The sequence below is a fragment of the Rhinatrema bivittatum genome, chromosome 2 (genome assembly GCF_901001135.1).
Source record: "Rhinatrema bivittatum chromosome 2, aRhiBiv1.1, whole genome shotgun sequence".
In the NCBI taxonomy this organism is placed as follows: Eukaryota; Metazoa; Chordata; class Amphibia; order Gymnophiona; family Rhinatrematidae; genus Rhinatrema; species Rhinatrema bivittatum.
Window position 1 is genome coordinate 423,140,375 of NC_042616.1, and position 22,471 is coordinate 423,162,845.

General features: G+C 49.7%; 1 protein-coding gene across 1 annotated transcript in view; it reads left to right on the forward strand.

The window, feature by feature from the left end:
* TNRC6B (trinucleotide repeat containing adaptor 6B) overlaps positions 1–22,471 on the forward strand; it is an 877,462-nt gene that overhangs the window by 367,436 nt on the left and 487,555 nt on the right. The window lies entirely within an intron of this gene.

Consider the following 22,471-nt stretch of genomic DNA (forward strand, 5'->3'; position numbering starts at 1 on the left):
TCACAAAGCCAAACAGATACTTTTTGATCAGTGACAGGTTTTAAAATTATTTGTCAGATAAAATGAATAGATCTGCTAGGTGGCATAATATAGCCAAAATAGGAAAGTTAGTCCCAACTTGTTAAAATGACCAGTTCCTCTGTATTTTCCCACTATATTGCTGTATAGAGTGTTTTATTTTTCTCTTATGTATAAGATGGATAGGTGTGATTCAGAGCAATTCCTGGTTATGCATATACATTTTTTAACCATAAATTAAAATGAAAAAAACCTGATTGCTGTAAAGTAGCTGTTAGTCAAAATAGTTGTTTATCACAAATTTCAACAGCTATCTGAAGAAGCCTGATGCATTGGAGAAAAATAAAAATGCCTTTAATTTTTTAATGCTGTCTGTAGGTATTTCCTAGCGTGTAGCCAGATGGACTGAGGACCAATGGGTATTGTGCTCTCCTGATAGCAGATGGGAGACTAAGTCAGATTTCAAAGCTGACGTCAGCCTACATATTACCCGTGCAGCATGCTTAGCTCTTCAGGATTTCTCCGTCTCCCATAGCAGATGCGGACACTATCCAAATGAGAATAGTGTAACATTTACAAGAAAGAAGAAAATTTACCTTGAGAGCCCCGCTTCTCCTGTGGTGAAACCTAACTGTCCCTCCCCCAGTCGAGACTTTCCTGAGGTCGATTTGATATCCCTCAGAGGTGAGCCTTAGTCCGCCAGTCGATTCCCGGCATGGATGTTGCCCCCAGGGTGGCTGAAAGGCAGTGGGTGCAGATTCGAGTGCGGCGGTGAAAGTATTTTCCTCTCCCCCCGCAGCTGGAGACTGCCTGGCACGCGACAGGTAAGCGCCGAGACCAGGTGAGGTAGAAACCTTTTCTTCTAAGTCTTTGGTCTCCAAGGCTCGAACAGCCATACCGACCTTCCTCCGAGGTTTAAATTGGGTTGAGCAGCCTTCCTCTGGCTAGGCCCCAATCTGGTCGATGGTCCACACACGTAGAGACCCTCCGGGGGGGTGTCGCCATCTTGTTGCCAGGGTCATCAGCGCCATCTTTCCCTCGCCGTCGGTACATATGGAGCAGGCCCGAGGCGCCTAACTTGAGCGTGTCCATAGGGATACACGCTTAACTGCGCGCACATCTGGGTTGTGCGCACAGCGGCATGCACAAAATCCGCTGCCTGCACACATAACTTGTGCGTACGTACTGCACATACCTTCTGCGCTCCCGACGCGCACAGCTAAGAGCATCCGCGCGCATGGCTCTCGCACGGACTAATTTTTAAGCCCTACACGCGCACAATGGCACCACCATCCAAGAAGGCCAAGGGACCCTTCCTTTGCCCTGCCTGCCACTTGAGAGCTGCGCAGCCTGAATTAGAATCCCTGCTGTGCCAGCAGTGTGAACAGAACCAGGGAGAAGCCCAATCAAGACCTCCCACAGCCAGGAGAGAGATCCGGAACCACTGATGATGGCACTCCGGACCTAACTATGTCCAACTCGGCGCCCCAACAGAAAAGTTCCTCTGGGGCTACTACTACAATCCCTCCTGGCATCAACATGGACACAGGAACCTTCTCCTGGGTGGAATTTTTCAAAAGGCTGCAAATCTTTATTCAGGCGCAACCAGCCCCAGCTGTCCACTTGCCTCAAACTCGGCCGGAAGCACAAGCACTTCCCAGCACCTTCCGAGGCTCTCGAGACATGCCTCTCCTATCCAAGATCATCTCAGATGGGGAGCCAGACACCTCAGAGGAAACAGACTCCCTGGAAGAAGGGGAAATCCCCCAAGGGATGGAACCATACTGGACCATGCTCCGATTCTTCCACAAAGACGAATTACCAGCCCTCGTGTCCCAAACTGTGAAGACACTGGGTCTCCCAGGCACAGACCCTACATTGGAACCTAAAATGAATCCCATGTTGGTGTACCTCCGTAAAGCCTCATGCTATTTTCCTATGTTGGAGCCCATCAAGGAACTGATTGACCTGGAATGGAATGCTCCAGAGGCCAGTTTTAAAGGGGGATGGGCACTAGAAGCCCTATACCCTCTGGAACCCACGGCCAAGGAACTTCTACGCTTCCCTAAAGTGGACGCTATGATCTGCGGTGTCTCAAAACGCACCACAATCCCTGTGGAGGGAGGAGCGGCACTGAAGGACACCCAAGACAGAAGGCTGGAAGCCATCCTTAAGCAGTCCTTTGTCTCAGCAATGACGCTACAAATTGCCTCCTGCTGCGCGTTGGTGGAATGTTCCTGTTGAACCTATCCAGAGACGCTACCACGCCCGGAGAAGCGATGGAACTTGCAGTCTCCATCCTCACCGATGCTACCGCTGACCTTGTGCGTACATCATCCAGGGATGTCGCCGCAGCAGTGGCGGCCAGAAGACAATTATGGCTCTGAAACTGGTCGGCTGACGCGACTTCCATGGCGAATCTCACAAAAATGTCTTTTAAAGGATCTCTTCTGTTCGGAAGCGAACTGGAGAAGTTAGCCAACAAAGAGGCAAATCCCCAGTACCCCGATTTACCTGTAGACAAGAACAAAAGAACATATCAGTGCTCCTCCCCCCGAAGAACCAAGGGTAGAGGATTGCAGCGTTTTAAACCTTAAAGGAACACACAGTCCCAAGCACCTCGTAGTTCTGGAAGGTTTCAGTACTTTCGGAACAATCACATTGAGAGGAGCAAGCTCAGGGGCAGGCTCCGGCCATGCCCCACAATGAGAAGACGCAGACCCATCCACAGGAAGAAGACATAGGGGGCAGACTTACCCTCTTCTACCAAAGATGGGTCAAAGTAACATCGGACATGTGGGTCCTAACTGTCATTCGAGAGGAGTACGCCCTGGAATTCCAAAGCATCCCCCCAGACAAATTTGATATCACAGTGTCACTCCCTCTCCAAGAGACTGGCAATGGAAACCACGCTAGCAAGACTACTCAGCCTGAAGGCAATAACTCCGGTGCCTGCATCTCAACAAAATAATGGTCACTATTCCATCTATTTTATCATTCCCAAGAAAGAAGGAACATTCCGACCCATCCTGGACCTCAAGGCTGTCAAGTTACCTGAAGGTACCACACTTCCGCATGGAAACCCTATGCTCTGTGATAATGGCAGTGCAACCGGGAGAATTCTTAACCTCTCTGGACCTATCCGAAGCCTACCTTCCCATCCCGGTCCATCAGGACCACTGGCGCTTCCTGCGCTTTGCGATACTGGGCGATGATTACCAATTTTGTGCGATACCCTTTGGACTAGCCACTGCTCCCAGAACCTTCACCAAAATTATGGTGGTAGTGGCTGCACTGAGGAAAGGAGGAGTTCTGATACATCCTTACTTGGACGATTGGCTGATCAGAGCAAAGTCTCCGGAAGAGAGTCGCTACGCAACCACCAGAGTCAAGTACTTACTACAAGAACTCGGGTGGATCGTGAACACAGGCAAGAGCTTCCTACAGTCCTCCCAGTCACTAGAATACCTGGGAGTCCAGTTCGATACCAAACTGGACAAGGTTTACCTTCCCCCCCTCCAAGGAGAAGGAAACTGGGTCAATTGCGAAACCTGTACAACTCTGTTTGCCCCAAAATATGGGACTACCTTCAAGTCCTCGGCCTCAGGAGTTCAACTCTGGAAGTTGTTCCGTGGGCAAGGGTCCATATGCGACCACTACAACGCTCCCTATTGTCACAATGGAATCCAGTGTCCCAGAACTACTCAATTCGCATCCAGCTACCGACAGAGGTTCAGCATCAGCTTCAATGCTGGCTACAAGAAGAACACCTAAGCAGAGGCGTAAACCTATCTGCACCAAAGTGGATCTTGCTCACCACGGACGCGAGTCTGCGAGGGTGGGGAGCCTACTGTCAGGAACTAACAGCCCAGGGACAATGGAACAAAGAAGAGGCAGAATGGAACATAAACCGCCTGGAAGCTCAAGCAGTCACACTAGCCTGCCTGAGATTCAGCCACAGACTCAGAGGCGAGTCTGTCAGTCATGTCTGTCAACACCACAACTGTGGCCTACATCAACCACCAGGGAGGAACCAGGAGCCAGCAGGTGTCTCTGGAAATAGACCCTCTCATGGAGTGGGCAGAAAGAAACCTGCAAGGGATTTCGGCTTCCCACATCGCGGGAAAAGACATCTCAACGGATTATCTCAGCAGAGAGAGCCTAGACCCAGGAGAATGTCGCTGGTGGACACAGCCTTCCAGATGATAGTGAATCGATGGGGCACACCAGCCATGGACCTCCTAGCAACTCGTCACAATGCCCAAGTCCCCAGATTCTTTAGCTGCAGATGAGAAAGGAATCGGTGCTCTTGTCCAGAACTGGCCAGAGGAAGACCTCCTGTATGCCTTCCCACCCTGGCCGCTACTGGGCAGGGTCATTCACAAGAGAGCACCACAAGAGAGCACCACAGGCCATGATACGTGGACATGCGAAGACTATTGGCGGGGAATCCTCTGCTTCTACCGCCATTCAGGGACCTTCTTCAGCTGGGACCGATCTCCCTCGAAGACCCACCTCGATTCTCTCTTACGGTATGGCCCTTGAGAGCCTAACCTAAAGATGCGAGGCTACTCAAAAGCCGTGATTGACACCCTGCTTCGAGCATGCAAGTTCGCCACATCTGTCTTACATACGGATCTGGAGAGTATTGAAGCCTGGTGTGAAGACCGCACCCTCCTTCAGAGGACAGCCAAGATTCCCACAATCCTAGAATTCCTACAGGACGGCATGCAGAAGGGGTTGTCTCAACTCCCTCAAGGTTCAAGTCGCTGCACTGGCCTGTTTCAGGTCTGAAGCGGGCGGCATCAGACTGTCAACTCATCTTGATGTGTCTCGCTTCCTGAAAGGAGTTAAACAACTCCGGCCACCTCTAAAGTGGCCGGTGCCTCTATGGAACCTCAGCCTAGTACTAGACTTCCTAGCAGGGGTGTCCTTCAGACCAACAAGCGGCCTGTCCCTACGCCTCTTGACCTTAAAGACTGCATTCTTGATCGCAATATGCTCAGCTCTGCACATCTCCGAACTTCAAGCATTATCCTGTCGAGAACCGGTCCTCAGGTTCACCCCAGGCATCATACAGCTGCATATGGTAGCATCCTTCCTTCCGAAGGTGGTTTCCCGGTTCCATATGAACCTGACCATATGCTTACCATCACCAGATAAACACAGATTCGGAAGCCTTGTGCCTCCTTCGCCACCTAAATGTTGGCAGAATCCTAGTCTGATACCTCAAGAGATTGGAATCCTTGCGCAAAACTGATCACCTGTTAATTCTTCACAGTGGAAAGAAACAAGGGGAAGCGGCATCGCGGGCGACCATAGCCCACTGGATCAAAGAAGTCATTAATGCTGCCTACATAGAGGCAGGAAAACCACTACCTCTACAGGTCAAGGCGCATTCTACAAGGGCCCAGGCAGTCTCCTGGGCTGAAACCAGGCTTCTTTCGCCAGCCGAGATCTGTCTGGCGGCGACATGGTGGTCCATACACACCTTCTCCAGATTCTACTACCTGGATGTCCAGGCCAGGGAGGATACAGCCTTCGCATGGGCAGCTTTCCACCCTAAGGGGAGTAGCTTTTGTACATCCCATTGGTCCTGAATCCATCTGGCTACATGCTAGGAAATGGAGAAATTACTTACCTGATAATTTCATTTTCCTTAGTGTAGACTGATGGACTCAGCATCCCGCCCACAGCTGCTCCTGAAATAGAGATCCTCGGATATCAATCTCAAGATTGTACGGGTAAGCCTCGGCCTACCTTTATGTTAAGAGACCCGCAGTTACCTAGGTGTCTGCTTTTATTATTTTTTTTATTTTTTTTTTCTCACAGGACAAGCAGGATGGTAGTCCTCACATATGGGTGACATCATCAGGATGGAGCCCAATCACGGAAAACTTCTGTCAAAGTTTCCAGAACTTTGACTGGCCCCTACTGGGCATGCCCAGCATGGCACTAACCCTGCAGCCAGCAGGGGTCCCCCTTCAGTCTTCTTTTTTCCACGCAGCAGTAGCCTCACGGTATAGGAGCTCTGAACAGATTCCTGACAGGAATTTTCCTCACGGACTTATTTAAATTAATTTTGCCCCAAAGGGGTCCCTCCTCTAACTTTTCTCAGGCTGCGGTACTCCGGTAAGTTTTTCACCGTTTTTCGTCTATTACCGTCGAGTTTGGCCCTCGCGGCCTACTGGCCGTCGACTGTACCACGGCTCGATTTTTTTCTATGGCCATGGTGTCGGGTTTTCGTCGGTGCCCGGACTGTACTCGCACCATGTCTATCACAGACCCTCATAGAGTCTGTGTAATGTGTTTAGGCCGTGAGCATGATGTCCTGACTTGCACCAAATGTGCCCTCATGACACCAAAAGGTAGCAAAGCCAGAATGGAGAAGATGGGACTCTTCTTCCGTGCTCACACCCCGACGCCGTCCATCGCATCGACGTCATCAGAACCGGCACTGTTGAAGTCGCACCACCATCGACAACCGTCCGGTGACCACCCGCCATCGACGTCTTCACGGCCATCGACTCCCGTTTCTCCCCCTCAAGATCGAAGGGAGAAACATCACCATCGGCATCGTAAGTCTCTGACAGTCGAGGGAGTGAAATCATCGACCTCGCCACCGTCCGAGCCACCATCGAAGAAGCCCCGTCCAGGAATGGCACCGACCACTCCTGCGACCGGGACATCGAGGCCACCCTCACCCGATCGGGGTTTGGGAATCGCGATTCCGCCTGTAAAGGTGGTCCCTCCGACTGTGCCTCAGCCCCCCTCTTCCGTCACGGAGCCGGAGCTGATTGCCCCAGGTCTCCGGGAAGAACTGGACCGGCTGTTCCAGGAGGCCATCGACAAGGTGATGCAACGACTCCAGGTCCCTCAGACACCGGCACCGAGAGTGGAACCGGTCACCGACCCGATTCCAGCAGCGCTGGCACCGCTGCTATCCCGAATGGAGGCGCTCATGACTGCCCTTCCACCGGTAATTCCCGGGTCTCCGATGGCCCCGGTGCGCTCCCCGATGACAGCTTCATCGGGAGGAGAAACACTGTTTCACATCCCTCCTTCGGGGGTATTGCCTCAGCCATCAATGCCATGTCGTCCCTCGCCACCGATTCATTCATCGGGAGCGATACACACATCGGCGCCATCGATGTCTTTGATGCCGGCACCGATGCACCCCAGGGTGTCCACGATGCCCCCAGTGATTCCTTCGATTCTCTCGGAGCCTCAGCCGGGCCCTTCAGGTATCCAACCCACTTCTCGTCCTACAGGTCAGCCTACTGATCCTTATGACACCTGGGGTGATGATACTTCCACAGACACCAATGACTTACCTTCACCGCCCTCTCCTACTGAAAGTAGAAAGCGTTCTCCTCCAGAGGACCTCTCTTTCATTAATTTTGTGAAGGAAATGTCAGAACTGGTCCCTTTTCAGCTTCAGATGGAGCAAGATGATAGGCACCAGATGGAGCTTCTCCAATTCCTGGATGCCCCTAAAGTGATCACTTCTATTCCCATTCATCAAGTTCTTCTTGACCTCCTCAAAAAGAACTGGGAAAACCCTGGATCCATTGCCCCAGTACACAGGCTAACACTACTTAACTGGTACAGTCAGCCCCTGGCTTTCAAAAATCTCAGCTTGACCACCACTCAGTTGTGGTGGAATCGGCTCAAAAGAAAGCAAAAAGGACGAAACCACACTCCTCTACCCCTCCTGTCAAGGAACACAAGTTCCTCGACAATATTGGTTGTCGAGTGTTCCAAGGGGCCATGCTTATCTCCAGGATAGCTTCTTACCAGCTGTATATGACCCAATACAACAGGGTCATTTTCAAGCAAATACAGGACTTCTCTGAAACCCTGCCTGACCAATTTCAAGAACTTCTTCAAACCCTTGTCAACAAGGGGTTTGAGGCAAGGAAGCACGAGATACGAACAGCTTATGATATCTTCGACACCTCCACTAGAGTGTCTGCAACTGCCATTTCGGCAAGATGCTGGGCCTAGCTCAAGTCTTCTGACCTTCACCCAGAAGTACAAGACAGGCTCTCTGACCTGCCCTGTATAGGAGATAATCTGTTCGGTGAAAAGATTCAGCAAATAGTGGCTGAATTAAAGGACCATCATGAGACCCTCAAACAGCTCTCATCGATATCTTCTGACTTCCCTTCTAGACAACCCTTCAAGAAGGTCTCTAAGAAGTCATTCTTCCGTCCAAGGAAGTACTATTCTCCACCAACAAGGTCTCGAGTTACGAGGCCTTATCAGAAATCTCAGCCCCGCCAGCCCTGGAAGCAAAAGCCACAAGCAGCTCCCCAGCCAGGGCCTGCTTCAGGTTTTTGACGTTCCCTTGGAGAGCAGCAGCCTGATCCCTCTGCCAGCCATACCAGTGGGATGTCGATTGTGCCACTTTCATGGCATGTGGCAATCAATCACAACCGACCAATGGGTGCTAGCAATCATTGCTCAGGGTTACCACCTGAACTTTCTTGCTCTACCACCGGAATCACCACCTCTACAAGTGTGGAGAGTAACCGACCACTCTGTCCCTCTGGAGCAGGTTGTTTCCCTTCTTCTCCAGTTAAGAGCAATAGAACCCGTCCCTCTTTCACAACAAGGCCTAGAGTTCTATTCCCGGTACTTTTTGATCCCCAAAAAATCTGGGGGCTTCATCCAATTCTGGACCTACGTGCCCTCAGCAAGTACCTCCAGCAGGAAAGGTTCAAGATGGTAACCCTGGGCTCGCTTCTACCTCTTCTACAAAGAGGAGACTGGCTCTGCTCTCTGGACCTCCAGGACGCATACACCCACATTGCAATAGCTCCAGCTCATCGCAAGTATGTCAGGCTTTTAGTAGGCCCAAAGCACTATCAATACAGAGTGCTTCCATTCGGCCTAGCATCGGCACCACGAGTCTTTACCAAATGTCTCGTGGTTGTTGCAGCCTTTCTCAGGAAAGAAGGTGTTCATGTCTACCCCTATCTAGACGACTGGTTAATCAGGGCCCCAACCCAACAAGCCGCTTGATCGTCCCTGGATTTGACCCTACACACTCTAATTTCTGTAGGATTTCTCGTCAATTACGAGAAATCCTATTTAGTCCCATCTCAGACCTTATCATTCATTGGGGCAGACTTGGACACCTTACAGGCAAAAGCCTTTCTACCTCAACTGCAAACCCTCGTGTCCCTCGCTCATCAGTTGCAATTTCAGTATACAGCAACAGCTCAACAATTCCTTGTCCTTCTCGGACACAAGGCGTCCTCAGTCCATCTCACACCAATGGCCCACCTGGTCATGAGAGTCATGCATTGGACTCTGAGGTCACAATAGATTCAAGCGACTCAGCCTCTGTCAACCATTGTCCACATCACCGACACACTCCGTCTGTCTCTCACCTGGTGGAAAGATCAGAACAATCTCCTCCAGGGCCTGCCTTTTCACCTGCCAGATCCTCAACTCATTCTCACCACCGACGCTTCCAACCTCAGCTGGGGAGCTCATGTGAACGATCTGCAGTCACGAGGATTTTAGTCTCCAGAGGAAGCCAAACACCAGATAAATTTCCTGGAGCTTCGAGCGATGCGATATGCTCTCAGAGCTTTTCAGGATTGCCTATCAAATCACGTCATCCTGATTCAGACGGACAACAAGGTGGCCATGTGGTACATCAACAAGCAGGGAGGCACAGGCTCCTTCCTTCTGTGTCAGGAAGCTGCACAGATTTGGGCGAAAGTGCTCTCCCACTCGATGTACTTCAGGGCCACCTACTTGCCGGGAGTGCACAATGTCTTGACAGACAAACTGAGTCATGTCTTCCAACCGTACGAGTGGTCTCTCAATCCCTCGGTGGCGAACTCCATCTTCCAGCAATGGGGTCATCCCCAAATAGACCTCTTTGCGTCCCCTCAGAACCGCAAGGTGGACAATTACTGCTCGCTCATTCGCAGCGAGTGCTCTCAGCCCAGAGATGTATTCTTCCTCTCCTGGGCAGCCAGTCTGCTTTATACATTCCCTCCACTTCCTCTTCTCTCGAAGACTCTCGTGAAGCTCCGTCAGGACAAGGGAACCATGATCCTGATAGCACCTCACTGGCCACGCCAAGTGTAGTTTCCCATACTCCAGGATCTCTCCATCCGCAGGCACATTCCCTTGGGAACGGACCCGCTTCTGATCACTCAGAACGACGGATGTCTACGCCATCCCAATCTTCAGTCCTTGTCCCTGACAGCATGGATGTTGAAAGGTTAATTCTTCAACCACTTCACCTTTCAGATTCTGTTTCTCGTGTCCTGATTGCTTCACGAAAGCCTTCCACAAGAAATTCTTATTCCTATAAATGGAAAAGGTACACATCATGGTGTTCTTCGCAATCCCTTGATCCCTTTTCCTGTCCAATCCCAAGGTTTTTGGACTATCTCTGACATTTATCTGAGTCAGGTTTAAAAACCCCTTCAATCAGAATGCATGTCAGTGCAGTAGCCGCCTTCCATAAAGGTGTCAGGGATGTCCCTATATTGGTACAACCCCTCGTAACACTTTTCTGAAAGGCTTGCTCCATATCAAGCCACCTTTACATTCTCCGGCCCCTTCTTGGGACCTTAATCTGGTTCTCGGGCGGCTCATGAAACCACCATTCGAACCTCTTCACTCCTGTGACCTAAAATATCTCACATGGAAAGTGATTTTCCTTTTGGCTATCACTTCAGCTCGCAGGGTTAGTGAGTTACAGGCCCTAGTTACCTATCTGCCTTACACTAAACTCCTGCAGGACCGGGCGGTACTCCGCACTCATCCCAAGTTTTTGCCTAAGGTAGTTTCAGAGTTTCACATTAATCAATCCATCATACTACCTATCTTCTTTCCCAGGCCCCACTCCAACCCAGGGGAACAGGCTCTGCATACCCTGACTGTAAACGGGCTCTAGCGTTCTACATAGACCGTACAGTTGCCCACAGGAAGAGCACTCAGTTATTCATCTCTTTCCACCCCAACAAACTAGGGCAACCTGTTAAGCAGACTCTCTCCGCCTGGTTGGCGGACTGCATATCTTTTTGCTATTAGCAAGCAGGCATTCCTTTCCAAGACCATGTTAAAGCACACTCTGTGAGGGCCATGGCGACTTCAGTAGCACACCTACGATCTGTGCCGCTTCCTGACATTTGCAGGGCTGCCACCTGGAGTTCTTGCCACACTTTCGCAGCCCACTATTGCCTAGACAAAGCCGGAAGACAAGATTCCATCTTCGGCCAGTCTGTCCTGCGTAACCTATTTCCAACGTGACGTACCAACACCCTTCTGCCTGCCCGGTGGGGTTCAGGATGCCCTCTACCAAATTCCACCCCAGTTGTAGTGCCTGTTGCACGCCATTGGGTACATTTGGTGCATGTTCGGACATCCTCAGCTCGGTACTCACCCATATGTGAGGACTACCATCCTGCTTGTCCTGTGAGAAAGCAAGTGTTGCTTACCTGTAACAGGTGTTCTCACAGGACAGCAGGATGTTAGTCCTCACGAAACCCGCCCGCCGCCCCGCGGTGTTGGGTTCATAACGTTTTGTTGTTTTATTTTTTTGGCACTGCCTGTAGCTATCAAATAAGACTGAAGGGGGACCCCTGCTGGCTGCAGGGTTAGTGGCATGCCCAGTAGGGGCCAGTCAAAGTTCTGGAAACTTTGACAGAAGTTTTCCGTGATTGGGCTCCATCCTGATGATATCAGGACTGTGTCCTGTGAGGACTAACATCCTGCTGTCCTGTGAGAACCCCTGTTACAGGTAAGCAACATTTGCTATATCAGTTTAACCTGTTCAAAGTTATTCAAGTATACTCAAGTGTAATCAAGTATCAAGCAACATATATCCACACTGGCTTTTCAAAGAGAATACTGAAGAGCTAAGCATGCTGCACGGGTATATGTAGCCTGACATCAGCTTTGAAATCTGAATCCATCTGCTATCAGGAGAGCACAATACCCATTGGTCCTGAGTCCATCTGTCTACACTAAGGAAAACAAAATTATCAGGTAAGTCATTTCTCCATTTTCAGAGTTTTCCATCCTTTTTGCTAGTTTGTATATCTTGGGGGTCCATAGGATGCCTCTAGATTCCTGTTATTTAAAATTTCCTTTTTGGGGTAGTTTTGTATTGCACCAAGATGTCAGCTTTGATGACCTGAGGTAATTCTTACAGACAAAATCAGTTACTTGTTAAGCTAAGATATATAGCTTTCAAACAATATAGGTTGCATTTAATCTCAGAGAAGTTGTTGTCACAGCTGTGTCTGACCGCATTAATCACTACATAGCATTTCCTCGGGACACGCAGGACTTGATGGACTTGAAGAGAGGTTTTTATGCCTTCGCAAACTTTTACAGTGCTCTGGAAATGATGGTCATGTGGCCATCATTTCACCCCGTGAGAAGGGAGGAGATGTACTGCTACAGAAAGCTCTTCCACTCCATCAACGTGCAAGGGACTGTGATGTTCAAATGCACATCCTCGATGTGGTAGTCAGGTACCCGGGAGCCACACACGATTCCTTTTATATGTGGGCAATAGGGCCTGTGTGAAAATTTTGAGGACATCCTGTGCAGTGACGGTTGGCTCACAGGTAAAAGAGGGTTCTTTCTATATTCCATCTCTGGCTATGTTTTTGTGGCAAACTACATTAACGTGGGGGGTGGTTGGGGGGAATGTAACAGCATCACTGCCATGACTAGTGACTTGTACAGTTCAGTTTGCAGGGCATTGCCTCAGGGCCTGCCATTTTCTCCTTATGCTGCAGAGGCCTGCTAATCTTGTGAGGGCAAACAATGTATCTGCCCTAAAGCTTGGTGTGTGATCAGACACTATGGGGTAGATTTTCAAAAAACACGAATAGGCGTACTTTTGCTGGCGCATCAGGCGCAAGCAAAAGTACGCTGGATTTTAGTAGATATGCGCGGAGCCGCGCGTATCCGCTAAAATCCTGGATCGGCGCGCGCAAGGCTATGAATTCTGTATAGCCGGCGCGCGCAAGGCTATGAATTCTGTATAGCCGGCGCGCGCCGAGCCGCGCAGCCTACCCCCGTTCCCTCCGAGGCCGCTCCGAAATCGAAGCGGCCTCAGAGGGAACTTCCTTTTGCCTTCCCCTCCCTTCCCCTACCTAACCCACCCACCCGGCCCTGTCTAAGCCCCCCCCCCCCCCTTACCTTTGTCGGGGGATTTACGTCTCCCAGAGGGAGGCGTAAATCCCCGCGCGCCAGCGGGCCGCTAGCGCGCCGGGACGCGACCTGGGGGCGTGTCCGGAGGACGCGGCCACGCCCCCGGGCCGTAACCACGCCCCCAGGCCCGCCCCCGAAACGCTCCCAGCATGCCCCCTAAACGCCGCGACGACCGGGCCCGGCCCCCGACACGCCCCCCTCGGAGAACCCCGGGACTTACGGGAGTCCCTGGGTCTGCGTGCGCCGGTGAGCCTATGTAAAATAGGCTCACCGGCACGCAGGGCCCTGCTCGCCTAAATCCGCCCGGTTTTGGGCGGATTTAGGCGAGCAGGGCTCTTAAAATCCGCCCCTATATACTTTAAATGTGTTCATTTTAAAAATGGCCCTGTTCCTGTTGATCCATTGGGAACTATTTAAATCTCATTGGTTAATCATAAGCTTGAGTGTCCACACTGCTGGTACTGGATGATCACGTGTGGCCCGTTAGTGATGCGTCATCCAGATTCTCGGCCACAGTTTCTTGACCCTTATGCAGCTGAATCAGCAGTGTCCTGTGCATGATGGTGGCCTGGCCTATTCCCTGTCAGCGCTCACAAATTGGTGTCTCTGGAGGACATACTGCAGAGCAGGCAGGGACAATCGCAATCACCCCATGAGGTACCTTTTTTTTCAGCTAACACAGCTGTAGCAGCTCTTACGTATTGCTTCAAGGTTGGCAGACTGCTACACAGCAGTAGTCTTAGCTCGGTTGCGAGGGCCTGGCATGCATTCGTTGGAATAACCAGATGCGGTTTAGTAGTTGGGAAGAGCAGAGCTACTTTTGGCTACTGCTATCCTGCACACACATACTGGCCCAGAACAATATGACATGCACTTATACTTGGCAAATCAGCCTTTAAGGCTCAGGGAAAGGTACAGGTTACCTTATACAGTCTTATAGGATACTGTGGTTGCAAGCCAGATCTGCGAGTGACAGTGCTATGATTGGCTTAAATCTCTTTGCTACAGGAGATTCTGGGTACAGTTGCAGGACCTGGCTTCTCATCCTTGACATTCCCAACATGCCTGCAGAAACTAGGCACAATAAGACCTTATGTGCTACCCGCTATGTCATCGAATGCACATTTGGAATTCTCAAAAGTCTATTTCGCTGTTATGTCAAGACGAGTGGAGCCTTTAATGTATATCCTACTCAGAGTTGGAGATAAAGTGCTGCTCTTCTGTGTCTTTCATAATCTCGCTCTACGCCATGGACAATGAATGGATATACTTTGGGATCTCCCCCCAGATCCCCCATGTGTCCCCACAGGAGCCAAGGACACCATACTGAGTGGCCAGCCAGCTTTGCCGAAACCTTATACAATGCTATTTTGCCTGATAGGCCTCGCCTACCACATCCCCTTCCAGGGAAGGTAGGCCAGTAGAGTGTTAGCTGCTGCTCTCTTCGCTATCATTTTTCTTTCTCTCACTGCTTCTGTCTGGATCACTGTGTAACAGAAAACACGAAAGCCTGTTCAGGATTCGTCTTGACAATAGAGCAGTACAGTGTCCTGGAAAAACAGTTCTGAAAGTAAAGATGACATAAAATAAATGTGGCTGCTATGTGTTCTGCCTCATAGTGACACTAAGAGGCATCTGTGGCACGCGAGTTTGCAAATGCCCGCCCATAGTGTTCATAGTTTGGCCTAGTTAGCGCCGTGTGGCTTGCTGGCCTTCCCCAGTAGACCCCATTCTAGCGCTCACATGTGGATGAGATAGTTCCACAAGTGTGATGCCACCCCAGCTGGCCCTCTGACATGGAGAGCTACAGCTCTAGAAATGCTGTAAATATCAAATAGCTCTGAAGCTTTAAAGGCACAGCTTAAAGTTACAGGTAGAGAGTGAAAGGTTTCAATGACAGTTCCCATTTTACTGCTTCATTCTGTAGCTGAGAAACGTGTACGTGTGAAGTTATACGCCTGTTCTGGGTCAGCTTACTGTCACATGGGCGTGCCAAGACACAGCTGATGCTGCGTCACCAGTTTCAGACCCACAGCTGACTAGGCTTTCCAACTGGATCCAGATTTTCAGGGTATGTTGATCCAGTTCTGGTCTTATTCCCATGTATGCAGGTATTGATGGTCTTGGTTTTGCTCTGAAAAGCTATAGGGAAATCTGATGACATCCCTGAATGTAATGTGTTCAAAACTAGGTCAGGATTTACCTATCCTGAAAATTGGATGCAGTTGGCAACCCTATTGCTGACATCACAGTGCTCTAGTAGCACGCCTTGCGTAAAGCACCTGTGCTACTGGTGCCATTCCTGCAATGCGCACTGATCCTTCCAAGGTAGTATGCCTCTTGGTGATTGCATGTACCCTGACACACATGCACCATACTACACCTACCTATGCAGTTTGGAAAAATAATGTGCGGAAGTTAAGGCCCTTGGCCATTATGGCTCACCGATAGTCATGTGGTACAGCTGTATGTACTCAGAAAATACGCAGAGATTTCTTAGTGTGTAGACAGATGGACTCAGGACCATTGGGTTTATGCTCCCCTGCCAGCAGATGGAGACTGAGCAAGCTGACATCACAGTTTACATAACCCTGCAGTGACCCCAGCCTGCCAGTATTCTCAGTCTCCAGCAGATGGACATGCATCTCCCTATGGAGATTGCTTTGAGCTTTTTGACAGGAGAAATTTGAAATTCTAAATTAAGGAAAAGAAAGCAATGCTCTCCTGCGGTGATACCTAAAGTTCTCTCCCCTAGTTGAGAATTCCTGAGGTGATTTCCGTAGTCTCTCAGAGGTGTGCTTTGTCTGGTAGCTGGGTTTCCCAGCGTGGATTTAGCTGCAAGTTCAGCTGAAAGGCAGCAGGTGCAAGAGGCTGAGCGTGGTGTAGCCAGATGGACTCAGGACGAATGGGTTATGTGCTCCCCTGCTAGCAGATAGAGACTGTCAGGTTTCAAAGCTGACGTCACCCTAGATAGATACTGAATGGCAGTGACCTAAGCCATTCAGTATCTCTCCATCTCCTAGCAGATGTGGACATGCTATCCCCGCACCAGCAGCGGAATTTAGTGGGATTGCAGCACTGGTTTGAAGAAATTCAAATTTTACCTCTAAATTGGGAGAAAGATCGAGCCTAGCTCTTTCGATGATACCTAAGGGTTACTCCCTCAGTTGAGAATTCCTGAGGTGATTTCTGAGATTCCTCAGAGGTGTTCCTTTGTTCGGTAGCCGGTTCCCAGTGTGGACTTTGCTGGCAGCGGATGCAGGAAGTCGAGCGTGGTGGTGACTGCCTAAGACCTCTCCCCCCACAGCTGGAGAGACAGTCTCTGTACTCAGCCAGTAAGCGCTGAGCCCAGGTAATTAGAGAAGAACTACTCCTATTCAGAGATGTGAAAGGGCTTTGGTAAGTCTTTCCTCCAGTCTCCTTGCTTGGTGTGCTGTACCAATGTCGTTCCCGATCCCATTAGGCAAAGAAAGGGGGTTTCCAAGCGGGTTGAGCGGCCCCCTGATGGGCTAGGCCCCACTTCAGGCTCAGTGGGCACTCCACGTGACGGGCAGCGACAGCGCCATCTTGCTCGCAGTTTGTTGCGGCATCATTTTCCCCCATTGTACGTTGGTATGTGTGGTGTGGGCCGGCCCTTTGCATGCCTAATGCACACCTGCACATATAACTACACGCATAAGCGCATGCATAAGCACACGCATATATTAGCGCACAACCGGCCTCTTAGACGTAATGCACATTGAGGCGAGTTTGTGTGCGTTTGAGAGGTCTAACTGGCTGAATGCACAAGCTACAGAGTACTACAGCCCTGGCAGTAAAGAAGCACAAGCGACACTCCCTTTGTGCTGCCTGCCATATTAGGGCTGCACAGTCTAACCTGGAATCTTTCCTGTGTCAGCACTGTGAGGAAGCCCAGGGAGGGTTGGACTCTCAGAACTTTTCCAAGTCAGGCCCCTCTGTCGGAGGATGGGTCAGCCATGACCTTATCTGGTTACACCCCTGACCTGAGCAATTCCAGGACTGTGTCCTCCCCAGGATATGGCAGTTCAGCGGCTCCTACCCCATTTCCTCCCAGGCTAAATATGGACCTGGTAGCCTTTCCTTGGTTGGAATTGTTTCAGGGCCTAGTTCAGGCGCAGTCAACTACTGCCTCTGCCCGGACTGTGCCCCAGATGGGAAGGCCTCATCCTCCCAGCCCTATCAACATGCCTCAGGACATGCCTCGACTTACCAAGGGTATCCCTGACAGGGACCCAGACACCACAGACGACAAAGGGGATGCGGACTCATTGGCCTGGAGCCATATTGGACCATGCTTCGATTTTTCCACAGAGATTTTATTTTTTATTTGTGTTTTTCTATACCGGCATTCACGGAAATTCGTATCATGTCGGTTTACATAAAACAAGGGGTGAGCAATACATTATAACGTACATAACTAAAACATAAGAGTATACATTACAAAAGTATAACAAGTGCATGGAAGAAAAAGTTACAATAAAACAGGGGTTATTCTAACTGGGATTAGAGTTAGAGGAAAGATAAAAAGTTTAACAAGAAGTAAAACATTGTAGTGATTGGTTGGTAGTGTCTGTTTCAGTTTAATAGAAAATGTTCTATTAAATAAATGTTCTATTAAATAAATTTTCTATTTGATAGAAAATGTTCAGTATTGCTGCATTTGATGGAAGTGAATCATTAAGGGTCTGGAAATGCTTTCATGAACAGCCATGTTTTCAGTCTCTTCCTGAAGGTTGGGAGACATGGTTCCTGTCTTAATTCTAAGGGGATTGAGTTCCATAGTGGGGGACCTGCTGTGGAGAAGGCCCAATCTCTCAATGTTATATGTTGGGTGGTATTGTTGTGTGGTACCTGTAGATATTCTCTATATGCTTCTCTGATGGGTCTGTTGGAGGAGTGTTTTTTGAGAGCTATTTGTAGATGTAGTGGAGCCAGTCCATGGATATTCTTGTAGATTGTGGTGAGGGACTTATGAATTATTCTGTAATGGATTGGTAACCAGTGAAGGTCTTTAAGGACTGGTGTAATGTGATCTCTTCTCCTTTTGTTTGTTAGAATTCTTGCTGCCGTGTTCTTACCAGCCCTGTTCTCCCAGACCCTGAAGACTCTGGGAATTCCTGGTACAGACCCTATGTCGGAACCAATGAAGAATCCCATCCTGGTGTCTGTACGGAAAGCCTCTTTCTATTTCCCAGTGCTGGAAGCCATCCAAGAGTTGATTGACCTGGAATGGGATGCCCTGGAAGCCAGTTTTAAAGGAGGTTGGGCCTTGGAGATCTTGTACCCTCTGGACCCGGCGGCCAAAGAATGCCTACGTTTCCCAAAAATAGAAGCCTTGGTCTGTGCCATCTCGAAGCAAACAACTATCCCAGTAGAGGGAGGAGCAGCCTTGAAGGGTGCTTATGATAAGCGATAGGAATCCATCTTTAAGCTAGCCTTTGACTCGACAGCAGTGACAATGCAGATCGCTTCCTCTTGTGCCATGGTGGCTTGTTCATGTCTGCTTCTCGAGAGAGAGAGAGAGGCAGATAGCTCAGGGGCGCATACCAGAGAGGCAATAAAGCCCACCACGGCCTTACTAGCGGATGCAAGCTTGGACCTAGTGCGTATCTTGGCCAGAGGAGTAGCCTCAGTGGTGGCGCCAGAAGACAGCTATGGTTGCGAAATTGGTGAGCGGACGCGACCTCTAAGGCAAACCTCACGAAGATGCTCCGTAAGAGATCCCTTCTATTCGGAAGCGAATTGGAAAAAGGTAGCCAGTAAGTGGGGTGAATCTCCAGTGCCTCTGCTACCGGAAGATAAAAAGCTCGTAGCACCCCTCACCCATGAGGGGTCGGGCCAGTGACTCCCAGCGCTTCCCGCCCTATAAAACTTATCATTTCAGACATCTCGGCCCTCAGGAAGGTCTCAGTCCTTTTGGAGCAGACAACCAAAAAGAGGAAAGGGTTCAGGCTCAGGTTTGACTGGAACTTCCCAATGAAGTTTGGCCGACCCATCCACAGGACAAGGAGATAGAAGAGGAATAGTTGGGCCCCCCTATCAGCGGTGAGTCAAGATCATGTCAGACAAATGGGTACTGGACATCATATGAGAAGGATTTGCTCTGGAATTTTGCAGCATCCCTCGGGACATGTTCATGATGTCACCTTGCCACTGCCAGCACAAAAAACTGGAAGTGGAATCCATGTTAAGGCTCCTCAGTTTGAGAGCTATAACCCCAGTACCTACACCCCAAGTAAATACGGGACGTTATTTCATCATATCCAAAGGGAAGGTTCATTCCGACCCATCCTGGATCTCAAGAGCATCAATCGTCATCTGCGGATAATTCACTTCTGCATGGAAACTCTTTGCTCCGTCATAATGACCATACAACCAGGAGAATTCTTAACCTCCCTGGTCCTCTTGGAGGCCTACCTTCATATTCCAGTCTGTCAAGACCACCAGCGTTTCCTATGCTTTGCGGTTCTGGGCCATAATTATCAATTCCGGGCATTGTCCTTTAGCCTGGCAACCGCCCCCAGAACATTCTCCAAAATTATGGTGGTTGTGGCGACTTCACTGAGGAAAGAAAGGATCCTGGTGCACCCTTGCTTAGATGACTGGCTGATCCAGGCAAAGTCATTGGAAGAGAGCCTCCAGGTGAACAGCAGGGTCAGGTCCCTCCTACAGGAATTCAGTTGGGTTGTGAACATGGTCTAGAGGAGCCTCAAGCCTTCTCACTCCTTAAAGTACCTGGGAGTCCGGTTCGACAACCAAGCAGGAAAAGGTCTCCCTCCCTCCCTCAAGGATAAGGAAACTGATGTGCCAAGTGTGTTGATTGACAAACACAATGCATTCCAGGGTGTGGAGCTATCTCCAGGTCCTCGGCTTGATGGTGTCAACCCTGGAAGTAGTTCCGTGGGTGAGGGCACACATGCAGCCACTCCAACACTCCTCCCTGCTGTAACATTGGGAACCCACTGTCTCAAACTACCAGATTCACCTCCACTTACCAATGGAAGTATGTTCTCTGCTCCAGTGGTGGCTACAGGAAATTCACCTAAGCAGGGGTGTGAGCCTGTCCCCACTGAACTGGATCGTCCTTACAACAGACGTGAGTCTCCGAGGGTGGGGAGCTCACTGTCAAGAATTGACAACCCCAGAGGCGGTGGACCGAGGAAGAGGCGCGCTGAAACATAAACTGCCTGGAAGCACGGGTGGTCAGATTAGCATGTCTATAGTTCAGCCACAGGCTCCAGGGACAGGCAGTCCGTGTGATGTCTGAAAACGTAACAGCGGTAGCCTATATCAACCACCAGGGAGGAACCAAAAGTCTGGAGATAGACCCCCTTATGGAATGGGTGGAGTTAAATCTACAAGGGATCTCGGCCTCCCACATCACGGGAAAAGACAACATCAGAGCAGACTTTCTCAGCAAGAAGAGTCTGGATCCAGGGGAATGGGCATTGTCGACCATAGCCTTCCAGCTCCTAGTAGATCACTGGGACCTTGCATCCATCTACCTACTGGCTACATCTTACAATGCGAAGGTCCCCTGATTTTTCAGTTGTAGACGAGATCAGTGCTCCCAAGGGATCAATGCCTTTGTCCAGCCCTGGCCAGAGGAGAACTTATTGTATGCCTTCCCTCCGTGGCCTCTGCTGGGCAAGATAATCCGCAAGATTGAACACCACAGAGTATTAGTCGTTCTGGTGGCACCAGATTGGCCCAGACACCCATGGTATGCAGACATACAGAGGCTTCTCGTGGAGAGTCCTCTTTGCCTCCACCCCACACAGGGACCTTCTCCAACAAGGTCTGATTCTTCACAAGGATCCAACTCGATTCTGTGTTATGTTCTGACCCTTGAGAGGTCTTGCCTGATGAAGCAGGGATATTCGGCGGCCAAAATCGCCACCTTTCTCAACACATGGAAGTTCTAAACGTCCCTGGTGTACATACGGATTTGGAGAATATTGAGGCCTTGTGTGAGGAATGTGAGATGCCCCCGCGAACAACCAAGATCCTCATGATTCTGAATTTTTACAGGACTGCCTGAACAAAGGATTTTCCCTCATCTCCTTGAAGGTTCAGGTGGCGGCTCTCTTCTGCTTCAGGGGCGAGCTGAACAGAACCCGCCTGTCACATCCAGACTTGGCCTGTTTCCTAAAAGGGGTTAACCACTTCAGACCACCCTTAAAGTGGCAGGTCCCCCTATGGAACCTCAATCTGGTATTGGACTTTTTTTGCAGGGCCTTACTTTCGGCCACTGCACATTCTTTCTCTACACATGTTAACACTGAGGACTGTATTCTTGGTGGCGATATGCTCGGCTCGTCGCATCTCTGAACTACAAGCACTGTCATGTCGGGAGCCATTCCTTTGGTTTACTCCAGGAACAGTACAGCTTTGCGTCGTCCCTTCCTTCTTACCAAAGATAGACTTGGAATTTCACCTGAACCAGTTCATTGGTGTATTTGGATTTCCGGAAGACATTTGACAAAGTCCTGCATGAGAGGCTTCTAAGAAAACAAAAATGTCATGGGCTAGGAGGCAATGTCCTTTTGTGGATTGCAAGTTGATTAAAAGACAGGAAACAGAGTAGGATTAAATGGTCAGTTTTCACAGTGGAGAAAGGTAAACAGTAGAGTGCTTCAGGGATCTGTACTTGAATGGATGCTTTTTAATATATTTATAAATGATCTGGAAAGTTGTATGAAAAGTGAGGTGATCAAATTTGCGGACAACACAAAATTATGCAGATCAGTTAAATCTCAAGCGGATTGTGATGAATTGCAGGAGGACTTTCTGAGACTGGAAGATTGGGCTTCCAAATAGCAGATGAAGTTTAACATGGACAAGTGCAAAGTGATGCATATAGGGAAAAATAACCCTTGCTGTAGTTACACAATGTTAGGTTCTATCTTAGGAGTTACCACCGAGGAAAGAGATCTAGGCATCATAGATAATGCATTGAAATCGTCAGCCCAGTGTGCTGTGGCTATCAGAAAAGCAAACAATGCTAGGAATTATTAGGAACGGAATGGAAAATAAAACTGAGGATGTCATAATGCCTTTGTATCGCTCCATGGTGAGACTGCACCTTGAATACTGTGTGCTGTTCTGGTCACCGCATCTCAGAAAGGATATAGCTGCACTGGAGAAAGTGCGAGAATGGTGACCAAAATGATATGAGGCATGGAATGGCTGCCCTATGAGGAAAGGCTTAAAAAGTTAGGTCTGTTCAGTT